Below are 16,822 nucleotides of genomic sequence, written 5' to 3' on the forward strand. Positions count from 1 at the left end.
GATTGCTGTATAAACTTAATGAGAGATGATTTAATGCAAGACTCTGTCTTCACATTCACACACTAAGGAAATATACAGCAAAAATATCTTTGTGTAAATCTGTATTTAGGAGGACTGGAAATAGGACTAAGATAAAGTTGGGAAGGGCAAAGAAGTAAACTATAGGTAATACAATAAATTCTTTTATAGTAGAGAATGTTTTTTTTTTGTTTTAGTCCTCAGGATATTGTTTATAATTGCCTTTAAAATTTCCCAGTAAAGGTAACAGAGGAAGTGATAGTATAGACTCAATAGGCATTTTTACCATCTCAACATCTCAACTTCGTGGCCACAACAGTAAACATCAGTGACTGTTGTATTCAAAGTCTTCCCCTCGTCCCTAGACATTGGTTGACTTGCACTGAAATTAAAAGATTAAAAAGATTTGAGTTGTAGATACAGCCTCAATTCCAATTAAGGCATCAAAATGACTTTTTTCACTGTGTCTTATTTATCAATTCCTTCAGAAACTATTTACACAGCAGCTATCATTTCTGATTTGTATTTGAAAAGTTGGCATACAAGAGGTCATATTGTGGCTTTCATGAAGTCTTTGGGAAAAAGCTATGAATTTCAGCACTAGCGGGATTTTTAATTCAAGAAGCAGAAAATCTAAATCTGAATTAAATATTTATATTTTATGTAAAGAGAAAAAGGAAGAAAGTAAAGATGTTTTCATCTAAATTTTCATATTGTTCTTTCTTCCTGAAAGCCTGGCCTCAAAACCAATTTGGGAAATGGGTGGAAAAAAAACACGTGGAAAAAAAAACCACTTGTGTATTGTCTCCTTGTCTCACGGTGTGGTAAGCTGCAGGTGGCCCCTGCTCACTAATGGCAGGGGCACAACACTTGTGAAAGTGAGGGTTCCAGAGGATTATGACAAAGTCATACAGAAGGTGCACAGCAACTAGCTACTACCCCTGTTATCTTAACTATGGATCTGATTTTACAAATCAGAGGAGCAGTTTCTTTTGAAAAAACAGACTCACAAATAGAAATTGAGAAATTTAGAAGCTCCTGTCGCCAAATACATAGTGTGAAGAACCACAGCTACTTGGTCTGACAGAGAAAGGTAATTCAACTGAGTTCTTAAGGACTTGTTTGGAAGGAATGCACTGGTCATGCAAAATTGACCACCTACTTAACTATATAATTGTGCTTCCCTTCTTGCTTTAGGGTTGTCTGGATTCCTTTCGCCTCCTCAAATACGACATCGCCTCTGCAGATGCATTTACAGATCATAGAGGTTCCCTGTTGGAACAGAGACATAATGTAGCTCCTGGCATGTTTTCGGTATGTTAAAAATATTGCAGTCAATTATTTAACTTCTAATGCTATTACTGTGATCTGGTTACAAATGAGTGACTCTGGGATTGCCACATGTCGTGAATATTTGTGCCAGCAGGAGAGCAGATTGCTAGTCTGCCTTCTGCAGAAGTACAGGCTGTCACCCCAGCGGCCCTCACCCTTCTCTGTGTGTTAGTTCAGGATTTACGATGCATCAGGTCATTCTCCTTCTACTTGCAGAGGGCAGGAAGCACGTGCTACTTGCCACAGCATTAGAAAACGAGCATTATTTCTTCCTGTTGACTCCAGTAATTAGATGTAGCCATCTATGCACTTAACCCCATTTCTGCTTTATCTGTGGCAAAAAGCCTTCAAGCACATCACACAACGGTGCGTTTCAGTATTTAAAACAACAACAACAACAAAAAGCTTCAATTTTCCATCATTCTCAGAAGTACCTTTTGAAAATCAGGCAAATGTCTAAGACGAAGCGTGGACTAAAGTTAGTTTTACATACTTGTATATTTTTCATATGTGCTCCGAAAGCATTAAAATTCCTTGCAAGTGTTTAATTCATTTTTCATAGGTGGTTTGTTCCATTAAAGTTTTGCATGCAAAACATAGATTGCTTGTCTTGAAATACGTTATTGTTGTAACACTGTGAGAAAAGGATTCTCCAGGTCTTGTTCACCTCTGTTGCAAGCTGTTATTAGGCTATCTTGTTTTGCATCTCACAGAATTGCGTTATAATTGGATTTTCATAATCTTCACATCTTTTCATAAACAACAGTACAAGTGCCGTTTTGCTGGGTTATTTTAATCACTTTTTCCCGGTAGGAGAGAGTCCCCACTCATTAATGTTTGATTATTCTTTGTCTGCCTTCTTCATAATGGAAAGGAGCAAGTATTGCTTCCTGCGTTTGCTTTATACCTTTGTAGCAGCGACCATGGCATTAGAAGATCTTTCAAATATGCTTTCATTTCAGCTACTTTAAAATTAAAGTTATTCCTGTTGGTTAGGAACGAGCTATTCCTGCACCAAGAAAAAATTCTCTACAAGACACCCACCTGTGATGAACTGCTCTGTCCACTGGGTGACACCAGCAGTCCATCTGACATTGCTTAGCTGTGTATAAAACCTCAGAATACGTATCTGGAGAAGATTAAATTCTTAACCACTCAGCTTCTGTTATCCTGATAATACTAATAATGTTTTCTTCCTCTCTGGTGGCAAAGTGATATAAATAATTAGAAAAAGCAAATGAAGAAAAAACAACAACAACAGAACAAAAACAAAAGCAAACAAACAAAAAAAAACAATCCCACTGCTTATACAAAGTGGGAAAATAGCCTGTAAAGTCACAATCAACTGAGGGTCTATTGCAGAAAAAGACAGAGATTATATAACAGACAGAGATTCCGTGTTTTAGTATGAATAATCCACAGCTGAGAATGAGAATGATTGTTAGCAGCTCTGAGGAACTCATTTAACCTGTTACTGAGGTGCACTTTGCTTCTGTTCTGTTACCTTTTTGCATTCCCACGTGGAAATGATTTATTATGTTTGAAAGAAAAATGAGAATAATAAGTAACATTTTAGGTTTCACGAACTGATTATCTTTATGACAACTCTTACCCTTCTTTAGTTTTAAAACCAGTTTAAACACATCATATGGTATATATGCGGCTTTGATTTTTTTTTTTAACCATTAATTCATTGCTACAAAGATAAGACACCAGCATTAGCTCAATTTCTGTCAGTGCTCAGATACAGACAGAGAAACAAAAGATATATGAGGAGTAAAACCTAAAACCTAATTAGCCTGTTATCATGGTCTTAATTACTGCTTTTAAAAACTGAATGATAAAGGCAAGGTGGCTAGTTCTTTTGCTTCAACAAGACACTAACCATTGTTTAAGGAAAAATGGAGTTTGTTTTTAGGAATATGTTAATAGTTTTTTCTTCAGTACTACTAATGCCTCTCAGGTAACAAATCAGGTCAAGCAAACAAAGAACGCCAAGGGTGTGAGCCTGGTTCACCTTGTTACACCCCCTACAACATTTCAAATGATTACCAAACAGTGAGCATCCTGTAAGGCCTTGGCTGTTTCCAGGGAGGAGTCAACCCACCCTGAAGCAGTTCCCAGTCAGCCCCCCCAGCTGCCACCGTGCTCAGCTAGAACAGATTTACCCACCAGTGAGACCAGCAGCAATCCCCAACAGTTCCATGGGGCTGGCTGTGAAGGGCAAGACTTGGCCAAAGAAAGCCACGCTGTCCGAGTACAAGCATTCCCTATGGAGCACAGGATGCTAAGGAGGGCTGCCAGAGACAGCAGCTCCACCTCTCTTGTTATCTGAGTACTTCTTGACCTGCAAAGACCACGAGGAAGACAAGAAGCTTTAAGTTGCAGCTCTGCCAGAAGTCACAAATCGGAAAGGGCATGCAAGGCCCAGTAATTGATAGTCAGTTGTTGTATGAAAGCAGTTGTCAGTAAATTTACATGGGGGAAAAGAATCGTAATTACTTATTCAAAGATGGACATAGTAGCTGTTAACACTGAAGTAAAAGATCTAAGATTCGTCAGTAGGCTTATCTCTGAAAACTTCAGATCAGTCCTCTGCAACGGTCACAGCACAAGCCGAATGTTTAGTGAGAGGGTGAAGGAAACATTCTTGAGATTGTGATACACGGCACGTGACTGTCTTCACCACGTCTCAAAAAAGGATTTAACATGGAATGGCTGTTCGTATAAGGAAGGACTAAATAGGGTAACTTACAAAAGTAACTGAGATGAGGTACAAGAAAGCTTTATGAAGAAAAAATGGTGTGACAAAGGAATAAGAAGAAATTGTTTATTGTTTCTTAAAACACAGGAATGGTCAAGCACCAATGAAGAGATAAGCAGCAGATTTAAACCAAAAGGAAATTCTTCTTCTCACAGCACATCATTAAACTGTGGAGCTATTTGCCACAGGATGTTGTGGAGGCCAAAAGTATAAGTGTGTTCAAAATGGAATTAGATACATTCCTGAAGGTTAGCTCCATTGGCAGCTGTCAACACGGTGCCCCAGACGCAGCTTTTGGTGAAGGAAATCCCTGAATTGTTAACTACTTATGGCTGGCGTGAGTCACAGGGTAAGACTTTCTTATAAATGCTCTTCCACTCCTCGCTCAGCTACCAGCCACTTGTGGGGACAGGATACAGGATGAGCTAGATGAGCCTTTGATGTAATCCTGTGCAGCTGTTTTCATACCAGTATGTGCAGTGTTGTTCCTTTAGTTTCAGTAAAACTTCAGTAAAAGTATTCAGGGGCAAAAATGTGCAGAGTTCATGAGAAGAAGGTTCTTTGCCTTTGGAATCGTATTCAGCTACGTATATCAAACATTTCAATTTTGTATTATTTTAGGTAGCAAAGCTTCAATAAAGCAAAAGTAATGCCCCCAGGAGGGGAAGGTCTCTTTCAAATTGTGTAAAAGTAGGATTAAAAATGTACTTAATTTTACATGTTTTCTTCTTGAGGCACATAAATAATTTCCTCTGGTATAACAACACCCATGGGAATTTCCTCAAATGATCAGGGAAAAAAAAGATTCAAAATGAAACACAATTGTCCCCTGTGTTTAATGAATCAAAAGGCTACCCCTAGTACACTCAGAAGGACGGAGTCCATCCTTAATTTCCTACTAAAACAACTATTGTTCAACTAAATAAATAGGAGTTAGAGAGAAGGAATTTGTGGCTTCAAAGAAAAAGAATTAAGTTCAAGTTTTAATCTACATATTATGCAAGAAGGAAATGTTGTGTGACATTAACCGTTTGCTTCTAGTCAGCTCTTATAGTCTTAGCTGCCTCGAGGAAGTCATTTTACAGAAGCATTACAATAACGCGCTTGCTCCCGGGGGCAGTTGCTTCTCTCTGATCATGGCATCGGCTTCCTGCCATATGGACAGCCCCCCTCGCTCCCCCTGCCCCCATCTAAAGATCTTTGAGCAGTTTCTGTGCCTTCAAAATGTTAGGAAGCTGTAGGTTTGAGGGGCAGGAGACAGAAGGGAACCAAAGTTTTGTTGCCTTTTTTTTTTTTTTTTTGGTGTGTGTGTGTGTTATTTATTTATTTATTTATTTATTATTATTATTTTACAAAAGATGGCTTTTCAACAGCATTGTTTGTGTGGAACAACGGTTAAATATCACAAGAGCTAGCTGAGGAAAACTAGCACTGAATGATTAGTGCTAGCCCTTTTCCAGGTTTATAATTAGCTCTGGATGGGGCTGAGCCCCAGCAGCACAACTCCTGAAAGGTGACACTTCGCGCTTCCCAGAGCTGGTGGGACTGACACTGTGACGGAACGGAGAGGAGAAGGTAACCTGAGGTCCAGACCCTGGGGCTGGGAAATGTGTTCCTGTACTCGAAGAATGCCGCGTGAGCTATGGAAATTGCTTATGCTCAGCTTTAGTTTTCACTTGCAGCATGGCCATGCAGCCACAGATTGAGGACAGACACTTTTGATCACAGACTCTGCTTATCCCGGGCAGCAACACATAACTGGCCCATCCAGCAAGGAGCAGTGTACCCAGTTTGTGCCATCAGTAACTGTCTGCTAAGTGTGCAACACAGACAGAAGTCCTCTGAATATGCGAGGAAGCCAGAAGAGGGAAAATAAAAAGGAAACAAAGCAGGGAGGGGCAAAGGTTGCCCTCAGTAACACCTGTTGGATTTGCTATTAGTGGTAAAGCATGTGCACACCTAAAAACAGACATCCACAGAGAAAGCAGCCACCCAAACATAGGTACAAGTCCCAGGATGAAGTGCATGAGAATCATGATTTTTTTTTTTTTCTTTTTTCTTTCCCAGAAGATGTAAATATGCACAAGACTCCAGAAAAGTCAAGTGAAACCACAGTCTGACCTCATCAACTCCTGAACTTCCCCATCCCCAGCCAGCATTGTGGCATGCGTGTTTCAGATGAAACAAAGAATTACTGAAAGTCACTGGTGACTTTGCTGTTGCCATTTCCAGACTGCTACAGGTTGAACATACTGAGGTAGCATAGTGATAAGGGGCACTGCACATTTCTAGTGGCTGTAAAAGGCAAATTAAACTAGCAGTATGAGAAATTTCACAGATGAGGTTTTTATAATTCTCATCCCTTGAAAAATGGGATAGTGTCCTGAAAAAGGTGAGGGAAAGTCACAGCAACCCATTTCATTCCAGCTGATCTTGAGTTCAAAACCTTTAAAGGAAAACTGGGTTCTATAATTGCATTTGCCTTGCAGCTGACTGAAGCCTTGCCAGCTTCTTAAGTGCACTCGTTACGATACAGGCTGAATGTTTTGAGTTGATTCTGCAGCTCATCAACAGCATGAAAGGAATTTGTACTATATCAGGCCATTCAGTGAATTTGGACTTCTCTGGATTCAGGAGTGAATGGGAATCTTCTGGGAATACCATTCAAAATTCTTGCTGCCATTTTCTGCTGCAGATAATCAAGATGACAACGTTTTTAGTATATATTTTTTTTTCTAGTAAAAATAGCACTTACAAAATGAGTTCAGGATGTGGAATCCTCTATTTATACACAGGACCAAACTTTATGCTCAGCAACTATTTGTCCTGTATTCTGTTTCACAAAAGCTATTTTGGAAAGGCCATAATCAGAAAGTTAAAGGATAATCAGCCTCTATGCTCCTACTACTCTTGGCCTCTTTGACTAAGAATGCTGATTTGCTCATCGACTGGTGATGATTTACTTGCTTATTAACAATTAAACTATTCAAGATCTAATTCCAAATTATTCATCCAAGCAGCCATCAAACAATAATCCATCAAACAATATATATATATATATACATATATATATACATATATATATATGTATTTTTTACTTGTATTTTTTCAACAAGCAACTCATGTGTTTAGATTTAGTTTGGCAGACCTTCTGCAATGACAGTTGTTCGTTTCCTTCATAGCCTACAAACAACCTCAGGAGATCACCACCCAGCCTGGCCATTTTCACCAGTACACAATCAACTGTGTCCATGCTATTACTGACACGAGAGATGGTGCAGTTGGAATAGAAATTCAGAGATCTACAAAACAGACCTCCAGACCTGAATCAGTTTTCTAGAGTCTCTCATAGCCCCTGAAGAGAAACAGGCACTTCCACACCATGCACCGTCTTCTTCCAGGGCATAATGGAAGTGGGTCGAATGAATCACACGCTGGAAATGCCAGTTTCTCTCCGTGGGATTCAGACACAGGTGAGGTGAATCCAACTCTTGCTGTTCAACCTGTTTGTAAAGTCTTAGTGATAGAGAAGCCACGATATCCTGACAAAATTATATCCAAATGCTTTGTACTCGTATTGCTTGTCAGGTTTTTCTATTTCATTTTTCTTCCTGCAGTTAAAGCCCATTAGCGCTCTCTCTGTTTATCACAGACATGGAAAGCAGACTGCTGGCTGTCTTTCTGTAGCAAATCATGTGTACCTTCTGTCTCCCACAACTATGCTCCCACAGTCTTCACTTCTGAATACTAAACAGGCTCAGTTTACGCAACCTTTCTTTATAGGTCATGTTTTCTGGAGCTCTGGTCATCCTCTGGGCTTTCCTGCAGATTCTTGTTGGGTGATACACCTTTGGCCACTCCAGCCCTGCTGAGCTTAGAAGTTATACTTTGTATTTTACAGGTTAGATACCTATTTACAATGCCACAATGATGTAAAAACCATATGTCATCAGCAGCACAGATAATCTGTAACATGAAAAGGACAGCTCAACCATCTTGTTTGTCATTACCAGACCAAGAAGGGCGGTACTACAAAGCCCAAACAGATAACAAAGCCTTCATTAAATTTATTTCACCTCTGGCAATTACATTTAAATGAACTTTACTGTGATCAATCTTTTTTATTTATTTTTTTCTGGAACATCTAAATGCATGTATACACATTAGTTTGTCCAATGGCTTCTCTATGGAGCAGTGTGAATCAATAGAATTCTTTCCCTAGTATGCATATGGGAAGACTGCTAATCTGCATGAAATATTCCTAGACAAAAGGAAGAAGGAAATTAACCTTGAGAGTGACTGTCTCAGTCAAGAAAAGAAGGGCAAAGAGACCTTGTGGTAACTTGAAAGACAGCCCCATTTCACTCCTTCAGTCAGCTGGAAAGATGGAGAAAGGCACATAAGGGGAAAAGTATGGGCTGAGCTCTCCAAACCCTCTACTGTGGATTGCTTAATGCCTGTGCTTAACATCTAAAAGTTCCCCTTCTCCAAAAGGTTAAAAGGCATCAGAACTGATATATATATACATATATTTATGCTTACAAAACCAACCTACTGTTGCCAGTAACAAAACATTTTTTATTTTTACTTTTTTTTTTTTTAATGTTCTGACATATTGCTGCTCTGAAGTTCAGAATTTCATTAGTATTTAAGTTCATCTTTGACCTTTCACCTTTTTATGTGGAAGAATTAATCAGGGAGAAAAAAAACATTCCTCTTTGCCCTGGCTTGCTTATTATGACTCCCTCAAGAATTTCAGTCTGAGGCCATTTGCGAGAACTATGTTTAGCCCTGAGAGGAGAAAGAACCTCCCCCCCACTCCAAAATGCAGCTCTCCAAATTTATCTCTTGGCCTTCACCAAAGGTTTGAGTTTTATAATACTCCAGATTAAATTTACCCCAATACGGTTAAATGCCCCTTGCTATAGCAGTTTATACCTATGGAGAGAAGCTGACCTTTGGAGATGCCTGCTCACGAACGTTATGATTCCACAAACTCTGTCTGTTTTAGGCATGAACCAAGCCAGAAAGATACCCCATGGAAGATTAAATTCTTACTAATGCCATAAAATGCCAACCTTGGAAAGTGACGTGCTACAGAGGCCATACGAAGAACAACAAGAACTGGAAAAGCACTGGAAAACTTTGAGTGGTAACATTTACACATTATTCAAGCAAAGCAAAGATGCAAGCATGCTTGAATTTTATGCTTGGAGGCACAAACTGATTGCTTGTGGTGGCAGGAATAACAAAATTCCTCCGTGTCCTAGCCCCACAGAATCAGCCAGGTGAATTGCAGTGGAGGGGCTACATTCCTCTGAGAAGGGTGGACTGCCAGGGGCCGCCTTCTCATCTGTATTCTCTTAGAAAGGTTTCAGTGCATTCTGAATTAAGGCATCAGATCATCTTTACAGTAGATTTATCCACCACTCCTCTCAGCCTCTTTGTTTGGTACAATTGCAGAACAAATGTAGAAAACAGCAACATTATTTTCAGGCTTTCAAAGCCTCTATGGACAACCCTGCAGTGGAAAAAGGTTCCTTCCCTACCTACTTGTTACAGCTTTCATTATTGGCCACACTGGAAGAGAGTCTGAACCAAATAACAAAACCAGTACCTACCCACCGCGTTTGGGCAGAAGGACAGTGCCCGTGGTTAAACAAAGCCAGGAGGAGAGGAGTGGTGTTTGTTGCTTCCTTATCAGGCTGGCAGCTGGGAGCACTGAAATAGGACAACACAATGCATAAGGGCTTGCAGCAGCAAGAGGAAACCAATTCAGGTTATTGGGATGGGGACACAACGGGTAGAACAGAGCAGGGAGCAGTATTAAGCAGAGTTGCTTAAGAATTGCAAGTTCCAGCACAAAATTTGACTTTTAATATTATTTTGTTGAGGATACCTTGGTAAGGTAGTCTTCTGCAAATGCCAGCTGCATAAAACATGCAAATCAATGAGATGTTATGAAATACACCTCATAATCAAAACCAAGTTAAAAACTGGAAATACAGTTGAAAAATGGTTTTGGATTTTTCTGAAAAGCTCTGAATTAGCTTTAGTCTCCTCTTTTACTTTTCCAGGGAGAGAAAAATGCTGAATTTTCAGATTTTGCCCATGTTTTCAACCCTTATGGCTTTGAAGATCAGGCCTAGTTAGTTCCTGTAGATTTAAGATCACTCATCCAGTGATATTGCTCATCTTGCTTCTCTAAAAACCTGTTTCTACATGAAATTTAGTATTTATAGGAAGAAAATTCATTGCTATTTGTAAAAGTTTAGAAGTATAACATTCTGTTTCTACTCCTTACAGTGTTGGGGAAGGAGTTAATATGTGGGGGAAAAAGAAGTGCATTTTTCCTGTGCCTAGATTATTTGTCTGTTTTCATCTTCAAATACGTCATGCTGGACATCGTGTTGGACAGAGTGGATGGTGCTAGGTTTTGGTAGTCCATGGAGCAGTAAGAAAAATGTTGAGTTATACACTCCAGTTATTAGGATCGGTGTTTTGAAAACTTTGAAGGACAGGAAAGTTTTTTGTTGTTGTTTTTTTTTGTTTGTTTTTAATTTCTTAAATGAAACTGAAGATTTTATTTAACAAAGCAATTCATGAAAGGTGAAAGCTGTATGCCATAAAGCTGTTAGTCAGGACTGCTAATAGCTTTTTTGTTTGTTCCTCAATCTATCATCTTCATTTAGAATAAGAGATTGCTCTTGCCAATTTTTTCCTGCATTTCTTCTTCTCTTCTTGGCAGATGTACAGTCAAGGGAAGCTACTCTTTGCCAACTGTATTTTCAATGGGTACAGCAAGTCAACTAAAGACCTTCAAAAACAAATAGCTAAGACAAGAAGTGATTATCGCGTGGGTTGGTCTGCCAGCTGATTTCAGGTTCAGGTATTTTACTTTCCATCGTCATGGCTTTTAATCACTTTATTCTGAGACCTTTGGCATCTTTGTTCAGTATCTTGAATATAGAGTGCTGTAACCCGAAGTAGCAAGCACAGCAGGTTCAATATCAAAGCAGTTGTACCTTTTTGGTGCATTTACAAGTTCTCCATCTCTCCATCCCTACTGTCCCATACCACAGTTAGGATGGTTTAATCCCAGCTGTTGAGTGACAGAATAATTTTAAGCCAATCCCTAGTTACTGGCAGGAACAAAATAATAGAGTAGAGGTGAGGGTCCTGCGCATGTTCCCCATTCCTTTTGTAGTATGTTTATTGTTTTAGGGGCTGTTACATTCACTTTTTGACGTGATCCATAAAAATTAAATTGCAATTAAAAATAATTACTTTAGTCAGGTGTCTTCTGGCAATGAGCTTCTTCATTTAATTAACAGTTGCAGGGAAGCTGTAGAAACATAACCTGGAGAAATAGCAGCAGAGGGTTAAATACTTCACATCTGCATCCTGAGCATAGCTCAGGGAGGGAGCACTCCCAGGAACTAAAGCATGTGCTGTAGCAGTTAGCTTTCTTGTAGAAGTTCCCAAAGAAGAAACAAAGACAGGGGCAGAAAGGAGAAATCAGCGCAACTTCTGCAGTATATGTATTACAGAGCTTGCAGGAGCCACACCATTATTTACATGTTAGTGGTGCTGCAAACCGGTAATCAAACCTGAACTTCGGAGTGCCTGGTGTGACTTAACCAATATCTCCTATAGGGTGCGATGCTGATGAACTATTAAACTCCTGTTAATAACTGAGAAGCAGTTGACAGCAGTGATAGCAAAGAGGAACACATGACATACTCCAAAGTGAAATGTGCATTCTTTTACTGAGCTGCTCCTAGCTGGCTTTGACAGGTCACGGGAAGTCTGCGCCTTTCTTTTAACTTCACAAAACAAAGCATCTCATTTTTGCTGAGCAGTAGAAAACGGCACATGCTATACAGTCCATTCTTCTCCAAAGAAAGCTCGTCACATAGCATGTACACAAAATAATAACTGGTGTCATAAAGAAAACAGGTCTTAAAAACGGAAGGTAATTAACAGCAGCATTTTCAAGCATGGTAATTACTGGCATGCTGTGGTTTCCGTCCAAGTCAGTGATAAGCCTTCTTGATTGCAGTCAGGACAGATTAGCTTTAGGCTGGGTGTTTTTGCAAATGCTCCTCTGACTGGAAATGCTGCACTGGCATGTGCAATTTCAAGTGCATGATCTTGTCTACACTAGAAATTTCTAAACGTTTCCCACTGTGGCATCATCCTTAAATTTAGCTTTACAAGGGAAGGTGTGTGGTCACACTGATAGGCATTTACCTACCCTACAACTAAATATAACTGGTGTCACAGGTAGTCAGCGAGCTGGGATGGTTATCCTGCACGCATGTTCCTGCTCCTTGCTACCACAGCACTGTGACAAGAAATCCTTAAATGCTACCACTGAGAACCACAAGGTTCTTTTATGCACAGGCTGTGAACACACGGGCAGGTGCAACTGGGGGCACAAAGACACCTCTCCTTGCGAAGGAGAGGGTGATGAAGAGCCAGAGAGAAAACCAAGGCTAGGTGACATCGCTATTTCCATATACACTACCATAATTATATGGGTGGTGTTAAAGATGTGGTTAATTTCTTCCTTAAAACAGCGCCGAATTACAGACCAAACAGTAGGTTCTCCAAGAATGGATACTCACTGTATTTTCTCTCTTGCCAGCCAATCTCCCAACCTCAGAAATTGCCAGATCCCCAACAGATAGGTGTATGTGCATGTTCCGTTCACTTACTTTATTTTGGTACCTTGGGACCACTGTATTGGACGTTTGAACTCCTTCCTCCTCCATACCATACCATGAATGCATTAATATTGTGAGTAGGGTTGCAGGCCAAGGAAGATCCTGCACTGCTAAATGGGGATTATTAGCAGTAAAGCTCTGAAGATTTCTCTTTTCACTGGGGGGATACACAAAGCACTGTCATTTCTCTGTTCTGTTCATGGAGTGATTTCTAGGGGAACAGCATTTTCCTGCTTGCAAAATTGCTCTTTCCCTAGTGGAAATTAGCATACAGGTCCTGCCCTGGCCTTCATTTTTTCCTCCTCACCCACCTGGATGATGAGTTAAGCATGGAGACAGCACAGAGAACTGACTGACTTCAGCTGAAGGCCACAATCCCAGAGAAAAAATACCTTTAGATTCCCCTTCCAATCTTTCCTCAAAGCTTGCTTCACTCAAGAAGGCCACAGGCTTCTTAGCACGTACCAGCAGAAACCACCATCAATGGGACTCACAGAATTATTTTTTTTTTTTTTAAAATGTGTCTACATCTACACATTTTCGGTGTATTGTTCATTTGTTTACTCTAGGCATATCCCGTTATAGACCTCTTCTTCACTATCTTATAAAAGTGTGGACAATGCTGCAAAACTACCCTAGGAAAGCTCAACATAGTAGACTATCAATAGCAGTGTAACTGATTATGTGTTGGGATCAGTGGGACAATATAAAGAGATCTGAAAGACTGGCTTTTTAAGACCGGTCTGGCTCCATCTCAGCCCGACCCACTACAGGAGACCAGCTCACCTGATACAGCATGAATATTGCCAATATGAAGCAGCACAGTAGAAGGATGAGAAGAACAGGTTTTAATGAGCGAAAGGAGAAATACAGAGATACAGCTGATACAAAAAAGTACACAATATAACACAAGTGTCTAATAAATCAGCAGAGAACTTGAGAACAGGAAGAAAGGTTCAGATGGCTGAAGAAAGAGGCTTGCTCAAAAAGATACAATCTTAAGTCTTCATAGATATATATACATTCTTGGCAGTATAGGAAACGTACAGTTCTTACATAGAAAATATTGACTGTCTGAAGTGGTTGTATCAATTCCTGAAGAATATTTGCATATGGTACATGATGAAGAATACACACAGGCAATTTAGCATTCAAAAGGTCTCCAGGTAAAGAGAAACATTATGGACCCCTCTTGGTCAACAGGCTTCTTCTAACAGCAGCAACTGGATCTGTTCAGTATCCCATAAGAAAACAAACCAACCAACCAGGAAACAGCAAAGAATAAGCAAGATCTTTTGTACTACACAAAAAAATGACACACCAATTAGGCTGCAAGATTCAATACTTAAGAATAAATACCCCAGCCTCACCAAGCTTCCCCTTGCCTTTCCAGATCAAATAATTTCCTTTCTTTCCCAGTCATCTCCGTGCATTCCTTCCTGGGGACATGGATTAGGTGGGAGTCATACCTAAGTGAGAAGAGCCAATGCAGGAGAAGTGTGCAGGAAGGGATGTGCATCAGCCACAGCTCCTACCACCAGCAGAAGGTAGCATTTGTTCTGATAATAAAGCCTAAGCAGTATGAGGGAGCCACAAAGCTTCAGCTAAAAGGAGCCCATCTGTTGCCACTATTTTGGCACTTCTGAAGCACACAGGGCAAGTCTGTTTCTTAAGAATCATCCAGATAGATGAGAAAATGTACCTCGTGCAGAGCATCTAAGCCCAGTTCCTAGGTTAAAGATCTACCTGGTACTCTCCTCCTAAAGCCCCACCTACCTAGCCACTTGCATGATGCTGAAAGGGATTTTGGTAATAGCTGCCACATGGCTGCACAGCACACAGGTCTCTGAGAGATTATGGGAAGGTGCAGCTGGAAGCATATGACACAAATTCTTTCTTCCATCAGCACTTATATAGATGAGGGTAACCAGTGTTCATTACTAAAGTGCTTGTACTAATGAGCCAGCAAAATATACTGCAGAAACTAACTATTGCCAAGATGGCTTCAAATTAATTTCATCTTCAGGATGAAAGTGGAATTATAAAGGAAGTTCTGCATAAAAGATCAAACAGCAACGCTGATACAACATTTATGCGTCCCTGTAAAAGCATTCCCTCTTCCATTCAATCATTACTAATCGAAGGATGGATAAACTACATTCATGCCACCTAGACAGCCGTCAGGGATAAGAGGTAAGGAGAAAAAGTCGTACATGCAATAGGAAGGCAGACTTTTGTTAAAGATCCTGAAGAAATAATAGCAACCAAAAATACTTTCAAAATTATTGGCATTACAATTGAGAAAACGACTCCTGAAATGGGGGAAATTCAGCCAAAAAAAAAAAAAAAAAGCTTAGAAATAATCACAGTGACACATATCAAAGACTTTAGGTCCTGCTTCATATCTGTGGGAAGAAGGAAGGAGGTAAAATGGGAAAGTAAGAAAGAGAAACCAAAGAATTTGGGAAGATATCACAGGCAAGAAACCCTGTGGCAACGAAAGGGCAGGAGCCCAGGAACACAGGTGGATCACGTCTTCCAGCTCTACACGCATGCCTCCAACCCATAACTTTAATTCTTGGAGCCTTGACATGGACGGACAGGCCCTGGGCTTCATACCTGCTTTAAAGTCCTGCTGATCTAAACCCACTTGAGGCCAATTTAATCAACGCTGTGCTTAAGCAGTGTCAGCATCTGGCAGGTTCAGTGCGAGGAGGCTCCAGTGCAGCCAAACCACATGGGTTTTCAGCGCAGTCTAAGGAAAGAGACTGACATCATACACAGCTTAAAATAAGAAATATGGAGATTGATTTACATGCAGCTTGAAACACCAGCCCAGCAGGACTGAGGCTTTCTGTGGAAATGACATGGAGATAAAATATAGCTCTTTTTTACAGCTGCTGAAGACTACTTGTCTGCTGAACGTTTTTGGCCTCCACACTGCAGAGGAATCGTAGATCCTTCCCAGCGTCTGAACTTCAGAGCCTATCACGTGTGCTTTCCCTCTGTAGCCCTGCCAGAAGGCTCTCGCTGCAGTTTGTTCTTTTAAACGTTTCCTCTTATATTTTAGCTTTCATTTACTACCCAATTAAACAGCAGCTTATCAAGATTCTTATCTCTGTAGTTTCCTTGGCAATCTAAGGTGCCCTTAGGTCCTACTTTGGGACACGTTACGATTCAGTAGGCAGGCAATATTGAGGAACATGTATTTGCTTACACATTTAAAATGGGGCAGAGGGGCACACAGGCACGCAGGCACTCACAGCAGCTCAGGCACAAAGCCTTGGTAAGAGAAAACACAGTTAAGCAGCTTTTCTAACTAAGGGTATAAAATCAGTGTGCATTTCAAGTAACTCCATGCAGTCTGCTTGGTAGAACAGAATTAATTTCTTTTGCCACTAGATAGCAGGAATTAAATCTTTGTCGATCTTCTGATTAACTGGAAAGTCTGATTTGAGAAAAATAGTACTTCTTTGCTAGACAAGGCTTTCAATGTGATAGCTGGCAATATGCATGTACAGTATGGAGTTTGTGCATATATTTATAAACACAACATACAAACCCCTGAAGTTGAGAAACAATCCATTAACGCTGCTAAATGAACATTCAAAATGGTAAATGGTTTGATTCAGAGATTTAGTAGCAATTGTGTTTTGAAAACGTATGTTTTGTGACAGTGGGAAAAGCTTAAGCACAACTGCCAGATCCACAAGCTTCTAGAGCTCTGGGCCTGGCAGCTGTGGATCCAAGGATCTGGCACTTGCAGGGCAAGCAGGCGATCAGGCCCAGTCAGCATGGGTTTATGGAAGGCAGATCCTGCATGACGAACCTGATCTCCTTCTATGAAAAAGTGACGCGCTGGGTGGATGAGGGAAAGGCTGTGGATGTGGTCTACCTTGACTTCAGCAAGGCTTTTGACACCGTCTCCCACAGCATTCTCCTCAAGAAACTGGCTGCTCTTGACTTGGACTGGCGCACG

General features: G+C 40.4%; 1 long non-coding RNA gene across 1 annotated transcript; it reads left to right on the forward strand.

Annotated features, from left to right (window-relative positions):
• The first annotated feature begins 3,305 nt into the window (after nucleotides 1–3,305).
• LOC140002258 (uncharacterized) lies at nucleotides 3,306–15,915 on the forward strand. Its single transcript, XR_011808586.1, has 5 exons — nucleotides 3,306–4,463; nucleotides 6,182–7,587; nucleotides 9,126–9,266; nucleotides 10,863–11,003; nucleotides 15,741–15,915. It is a non-coding gene; the product is annotated as an uncharacterized lncRNA (long non-coding RNA).
• Nucleotides 15,916–16,822: the final 907 nt, after the last annotated feature.

The sequence above is a fragment of the Anas platyrhynchos genome, chromosome 1 (assembly GCF_047663525.1).
Source record: "Anas platyrhynchos isolate ZD024472 breed Pekin duck chromosome 1, IASCAAS_PekinDuck_T2T, whole genome shotgun sequence".
Lineage (NCBI taxonomy): Eukaryota > Metazoa > Chordata > Aves > Anseriformes > Anatidae > Anas > Anas platyrhynchos.